Below are 6,365 nucleotides of genomic sequence, written 5' to 3' on the forward strand. Positions count from 1 at the left end.
CATGTCCGGAGGTGGGGGCCGGGGCCGGGGCCGGGGCCGGGCCAGAATGGGTGGAGCCAAAGCAAAAGGGGCGGACCGAAGCAAATTCTAAGAGCAACAACAACCCTACAGTTTCCCTTTCCCCTTTATTCCTTACTTCCCACTTGATTTCATCTTTTGTGACTCATTTCATAGTTTATTTTCTGAACTGTATTTATTTCCCCTCAATACCGCATCTTCCCCTTTTACTTCATATACAGCGTGGTCCCATTACTTCTCTGGAAGTAAGTCCTGACAGTGCTGGGGGAGTGATCGAGGGAAAGGGGAGCGTTAGTTCCAAAAGGATCATCCCAGAGTGGGGGAAGGAGCATTAATGCCACATGCACTTTGGGATATGTTGTGAGCCGCCCCGAGGCTTCGGCGAATGGGGCAGAATAAAAACGTTTTAATAAATAATAAATAAAATAAATGAGCAAGTACGGCATGTGGTGCATGAAGAGGCAAAATAGTCTAAGGGGAATCTGCACTAGTGGTGACTAATCAGGAAAGGAGTCTTGGAGCTGGTGTACAGCATGATGGAAATGTCAACTCTGTGTGCGGCTGCTGTGCAAAAGCAAATTCCAAACAGGGCATCATTAGGAAAGGAATGAAAAATAAAACTGTCAGGAACAGAATGTCTTTATACAAATCCAGGGTGCAATCACAGTTGCAGTACTGTGTACAGCTCTGGTCAGTGCACTTCCAAAAGAACATTGCAGAGACATAAAAGCTGCAAAAACCTGGCCCACCAAAACTATCAAGGTCGCAACATTTGGGGCTTTTTAGTTCAGAAGAAAGGCGAGGATGTATAATATGATAATGGTGTATAGAATCATGCATGGTGTGAAGAAAATGGATAGGGAGATTTTTTTCCTCTTACTCCCTTAATATTTATTTATTTATTACAAACATTTGTGTCCCATCCTTGTGCATAAGTGCTCAGGACAGCTTACACAGTATAAAATTAAAATACTACAATAATTAAACCATGATTATTAAAAGCATATAAACTGAGCATTATCAACTAAAAGGAAAAGGAAGAAAAATAGAAAATAGAAAATGCAACTAAGAACAGTGGATAAAAAAAAACTTAAAACATCTAAAACCCTTGATTATTAAAATGATGGTTAAATAAAAAGGTCTTTACCTGGCACTGGAAGGAGTATGTATTAGAACCTGGGGTCACCCCATGAGGCCAATCTGTGGGAGATTCAAACCAAATAAAAGAAAATGTGTCTCCACGCAGCACATAGTTCAGCTAGAGGAGCTGCTACCACCAGGTGTAGTGCTATTTGAAGGCCAGACAAATAAATGGTGGAGAGAGCGATCAGTGGTTCTCCATTCCCTCCAGTAGGCCTCCTGATAGCATTGCTGGTAACCTGAGTGAAACGCTATTGCACTTGTGGGCTGAACTTCTGATAGGTGTTGTGTTCATTCCCGCAGGAACAGAATGCTGTACTAAATAGGGTTTTGGTTGAATCCAGCACAGCTCTTCTTATGTTCTTCCCCAGACCTTTCCCTCCTTCTCAGTTGCATGAAGGAGTCGCTTCACTGCAATGGAAATCAATGCCTTGGAATCCATTTCTTGCCACCGATAAATGAAGTCATGACTTTTCTCCCCTCCCCTCACATGCACTTCCTGTTCTGTTTACATTTGCTACCCAGTTTTAGTTAACATTGTGTACTACACCCTGAAATTGTGTCCTTGTATCTACTGAGCCTCTTTTTTCAACAGAGTTCTGATATTTACCCACTAGGTTGGGAATAAATTCCCTGTCCAACTAATCATGCCAAGGATTTTTGTGTCCCTTTCCTGTTCTTTGTGGACAGCATATTAACTATGTCCTTGATCCTAGGTTTTTGTATACCTCATACTGTCAGCTTTTCTTCCTGATATAGTATTTCTTGGACTGGGCACACATGATTCTATTGATTAAGACTTACTCCAGTTTTGCCAATTCCTTTTAGAGTATTAGAAGATGCTTTCACTTCACAGCAAGTATATGAACACCTTCAAATGTTTGGACCAAAGCAGACATATATGTGCTTTCAGTAAACATGCATCTAGTTTACCTATAAATTGCAGATGGGGGTCTGCTTTTATTACTAACTAGTGCATGCAGGAAAAACACATACAAGTATACCCCAGCCTTACTGGTCTCCAGTCTATTGTTTCAATACCTGCCCCTTCAGCCCAGCTCTGATACCAGAGTGAGCCAGTTGGGAAAACATTATTTAAATAGTAGGGGCAGCTGGCAGATTTTGCTACTCTCCTTCCTGAACTTCATCTAATAAGAAAAGTAGTCCCCCACTGCTACTTTAAGATCAAAATGGCGAAGTTGGCGCATATGCTTAGCAAATGCATATCTGATTTGCCCCTCAGCGGTACCTTTTTGTTAATGACTTCACTAGCACAGTACAGATAGCATGAAAGCCTTTTCAAGCCATATTTCCCAAAATATGTCATGTTTATCCCCTGCCCACTCCCACAAGGGTATGTGCAAGGGATATATTCAAAGTGGAAAAATATTTGACAGCTGCCATTTCCCCAAATGGGATGATGTAACAGTGTCCTGAAAGAGCAGGAGGTGGATCCAATGGCCTTCTAGTCCCTTCTAACTCTATGATTCTATGGAATAATTTATACCTGTGGGGAATGGGGAAATATTTCCTCCTGACATAATTGTTGAATTGTTCTAGGTTCAGGCAAAAAAGCTAATACGCCAGAGTGTTGGGTTTTCTACTTTTTCAACAGTGCCTGCTTCTGTGAGTTTGCCCGGTTTTTCCTTGAGTCTTTTCCTTCAAACTACGGGAGCATATCCTAGAGCATGAAATACTGGGATCTAGCTGTTTATTTTTGTGCTCAACCTTCTACTGTTCCCCTTCTACTATTCTCCTAAATAATACAATAGATTTACAGTACTCTGTTACTCTATTGTAAGCCACCTAGGAAGGCATAGGCAGCCTATAAATACATGTAAATAAATAAATAAATAAATAAATAAATAAAATTTTTGCTCCCTGCTCTTTCTTTACAGCAATTTACAGGGGGTTTGCAGGCAGCAACAAGCAAAAATAAACACACATCCAAAACAATTCCCCCCTGAATTCCTTTTTTGGAGCAGCAATAGCTCACTGAATTCTGGATCAGGGCCACCTGCACCATGTATTACCGGGAGGGTGCAGGCAGCATTCGAAGAAGCTGCTGGAAGTTGGAAGGTGCTTGGAAAAAGAGGAGGGCAAGGGGCTGGTTTTTCTGAACAGTGCCATTTTCTAGTGAATAAAAATAGAAGGGGACATTAGGGAACGACCCTTGTCCCTTGTCAGATGATAACCAAAGGACAAGAATGGGAAGAGGTTGCAGTACTTTGCAAGCAGCATGTAGAAGACGGCAAAGGAGTGGTGTCCATTCGTCCCAGCATCACCAAAGAAAGGAACCCATCTCTCTTGTTCATCCGCATGCAAAGAAACAAATATGCCTCAAAAGGACAACATAACCTCCCTCTTCTCTCCCAGCTGCAGCACAATATTAAGGCTTGTTGCATAATACAAACACATATGATGAAACACAGGTGACCTCCCAAACTTCTCCTGCCCCTTTTACACAGTTAAAACACTATGCGTGGTTCTGTGTGTGGTCCTTGTTCCCTTTGGAAACACATTGGATACTGTGCTGCATTCATTCATGAGAACCCACAGAATAGCAATCACACTTTGAAAAACTGCCAGCACTGCAATGAAAGGAGCTCTAGTGAAGGTCCTCCTCAGATATGTGCAAGTCCTCATTCTCTTATTTGGGTTGCATCTGCAAATGTGCTTGGAATACAGAACTACAACCCACAAACTAGCAGTTAAGGGCTTTTCTCCATGAGGATTTTATCCCACCTTTTTGCTGAAACTGAAGCATCGTGAATCTTTGCAAAATTAAGAGTGGCTGCTTTACACATGTTTTTCCTCCCCAAGTTCCATCTTTCTCTGCCTTTGCATATGTTCCGTTACACAACTGCAGTGGCACTGCAGTATAAGTATAGCAGAACTGTGCAAGTACATGAGAGTTTCATGCCACCAGTCACAGAAAATACCAGACTTTTCTTGATCTAAAAATGCCATGGGAAATGTTGTAAAGAACGAAAGGGCCCTTGAAGAATGACTACATCATGGACAACCCTCACAAGCTACCTTGAATGAGGAATCAGAAGTGCACAATAAGTGCTTTGTGTAGAAAGGCTCGAGCACTATACCCCAAACTGAGAGGGAAGATGTGACAAGGTGTTCACAACAACTTGCCACCAGAAAGGAATGGAGAGTAATTGCAAGTAATAACAGGACTATCAGCCATCTGTACTTTTGTCCAGGAGAGTGAAAGACTGAGAGAGAAGGCTTGTATTCATCCCTTCAAAATCACCACATAAAATCTCTGGGATTTATTTTTCAAAAGACTGAACATTATGTGCCATCATCAAGTTGTCTCTGATTTATGGTGACTCTATGAGAGGAGGCCCTCCAGAATGTTCTCTCCTTGACAGACCTGCCCTGTGCTGTCTAAACACAAGGCGGTGGCTTCCTTTGTGGGATCAAGTAATCCCATATTTGATCTCCCTCTTCTTCTGCCTTGACTTTTCCTATTGTTATCATCTTCTCCAGGGGTCTTGCCTGCTCATGATGGGCCTGAGGTAGGACAGCCTCAATTTTGTCATTATTGCTTCAAAGGAAAGTTATGGCTTGATTTGATCCAGGACCCACTTGCTTGTCCTTCTTTTGGTCCAGGATATTTGCAAAGTTCTCTTTCAACACCACATTTAAAACGCAGCAATTTTCTTCTTGACCACTTTCTTTGCAGTCCAGCTTTCAGACCCATACCCAGTGATCAAAATCTGCTGAAATCCATCCCTCTCCCCACCATCCAAGGGCAAACCAGCACAAAATAAAGTCTTCTGTTTTGAGTCCTTTTGTGTGACACGGGAGGCACAACAGAAGCAGTCTTTCCTTGCCAACTGCCAAAAGGGGATGTATGAAGTGGTGTGGGGTAATCCAGTGCACTCTGGACTATACAGGCAACACAACAGGCACTGCCTGCCTAAGGCAAGCAGACTGTTTTTGCCATATAGATGAGAAAAGGAGAGGTTGCCTGAATACTCCAATGTATGTGGGTTATGCAATTGATAACACATCAAAACAAGACATGATGATAATTATAGGTGATTGGAATGCAAAAGTAGGAAATGATATAGAAACCAATGTTCTGAAAGACAGCAGGAGAATGACTTGCAAAACCATCTTAAAAATGCAACCCACCCTTTGCCTAGGAACGCCTTGAAAAGCAGGCATGCAATAGCAACAAGCAGCTTTCTGTGGTCGCATGGTAGACACTGCTGTTACAATCCAGCCTTTATGAGAACTCTTAAGTGATCAAACCGATGTTTGATTTGGGGCATTCTGGCCTGGAAGAAGAAAGCAATCCCCTCCTATATGTTTTTTAAAAAATTAAACTGGATGGGTTCCTTTCAGTATCTTTTTAAGAAGTGATATATCAAAATACAAACAGGGATAAAACGTTCCTTGCCTCTAGTATCATGTCTTCTTGAACATGTTTTCCACCCAGGAGAAACGCTCCTGGGGTTTTCTGGCAGAAGGTTTACAAGCACATTCTGAGGAACACCATTCAGGTCCATGCAAATCGTCTTCCCTGCCTGTGTTGTACTCATTGCATAGAATCGCATGGCAGCAATTTAATTATGTGGCAGAAATTATTGTTTTTATTTTTACACTGCCTTTCTGCCTTAGGTGACATAAAACAGATGTTCACCCAAAAAGTAGCAACAGCTTCATGGAAACATTAGAATTAACAGTGCTATCATCAAGAACTTTAAAAACAGTGTAAAGGCTGATTCCGTGTTGATTGACACCTTTTGAAAGATATGGGGTGGGGACCAACGATAGCTCGGAGGTTAAGGCACTCCACAATTTGGGATTGATGTAGGGGAAAGCCCTCTCACATGTGCCTGTCAGAGGGGACTCTGCAAATGGTGGGGTCCTCAGCAGAGCCTTTGCTACAGGCTATCACTAGACATGTTCCTATGAGGCAAGCAGTCCCTTCGTGAGCCAGGCCGTGAGATGTTGGGTGCATTAGGCCAAAGGTAAAATGCATTAGCCTAGGCCAAAACCCGCTTTCTCCTTGCGATTGGGCAACCTGGTGTCTCTTAACAGGTTTGTCATGGTGGGACTTGCAAAATGTGCTGTAGTGTGCTTTGACCAAGAATCCCTGCACCACACAGACTTCCTCTTCTGAAGTATGTTTTTCTTCTTAAAGGCAAGCATTTGATTCATTTCAAATAGCTACCCATTCT

The sequence above is a fragment of the Varanus komodoensis genome, unplaced genomic scaffold, assembly GCF_004798865.1.
Source record: "Varanus komodoensis strain SLA01 unplaced genomic scaffold, ASM479886v1 scaffold110, whole genome shotgun sequence".
Classification (NCBI taxonomy): domain Eukaryota; kingdom Metazoa; phylum Chordata; class Lepidosauria; order Squamata; family Varanidae; genus Varanus; species Varanus komodoensis.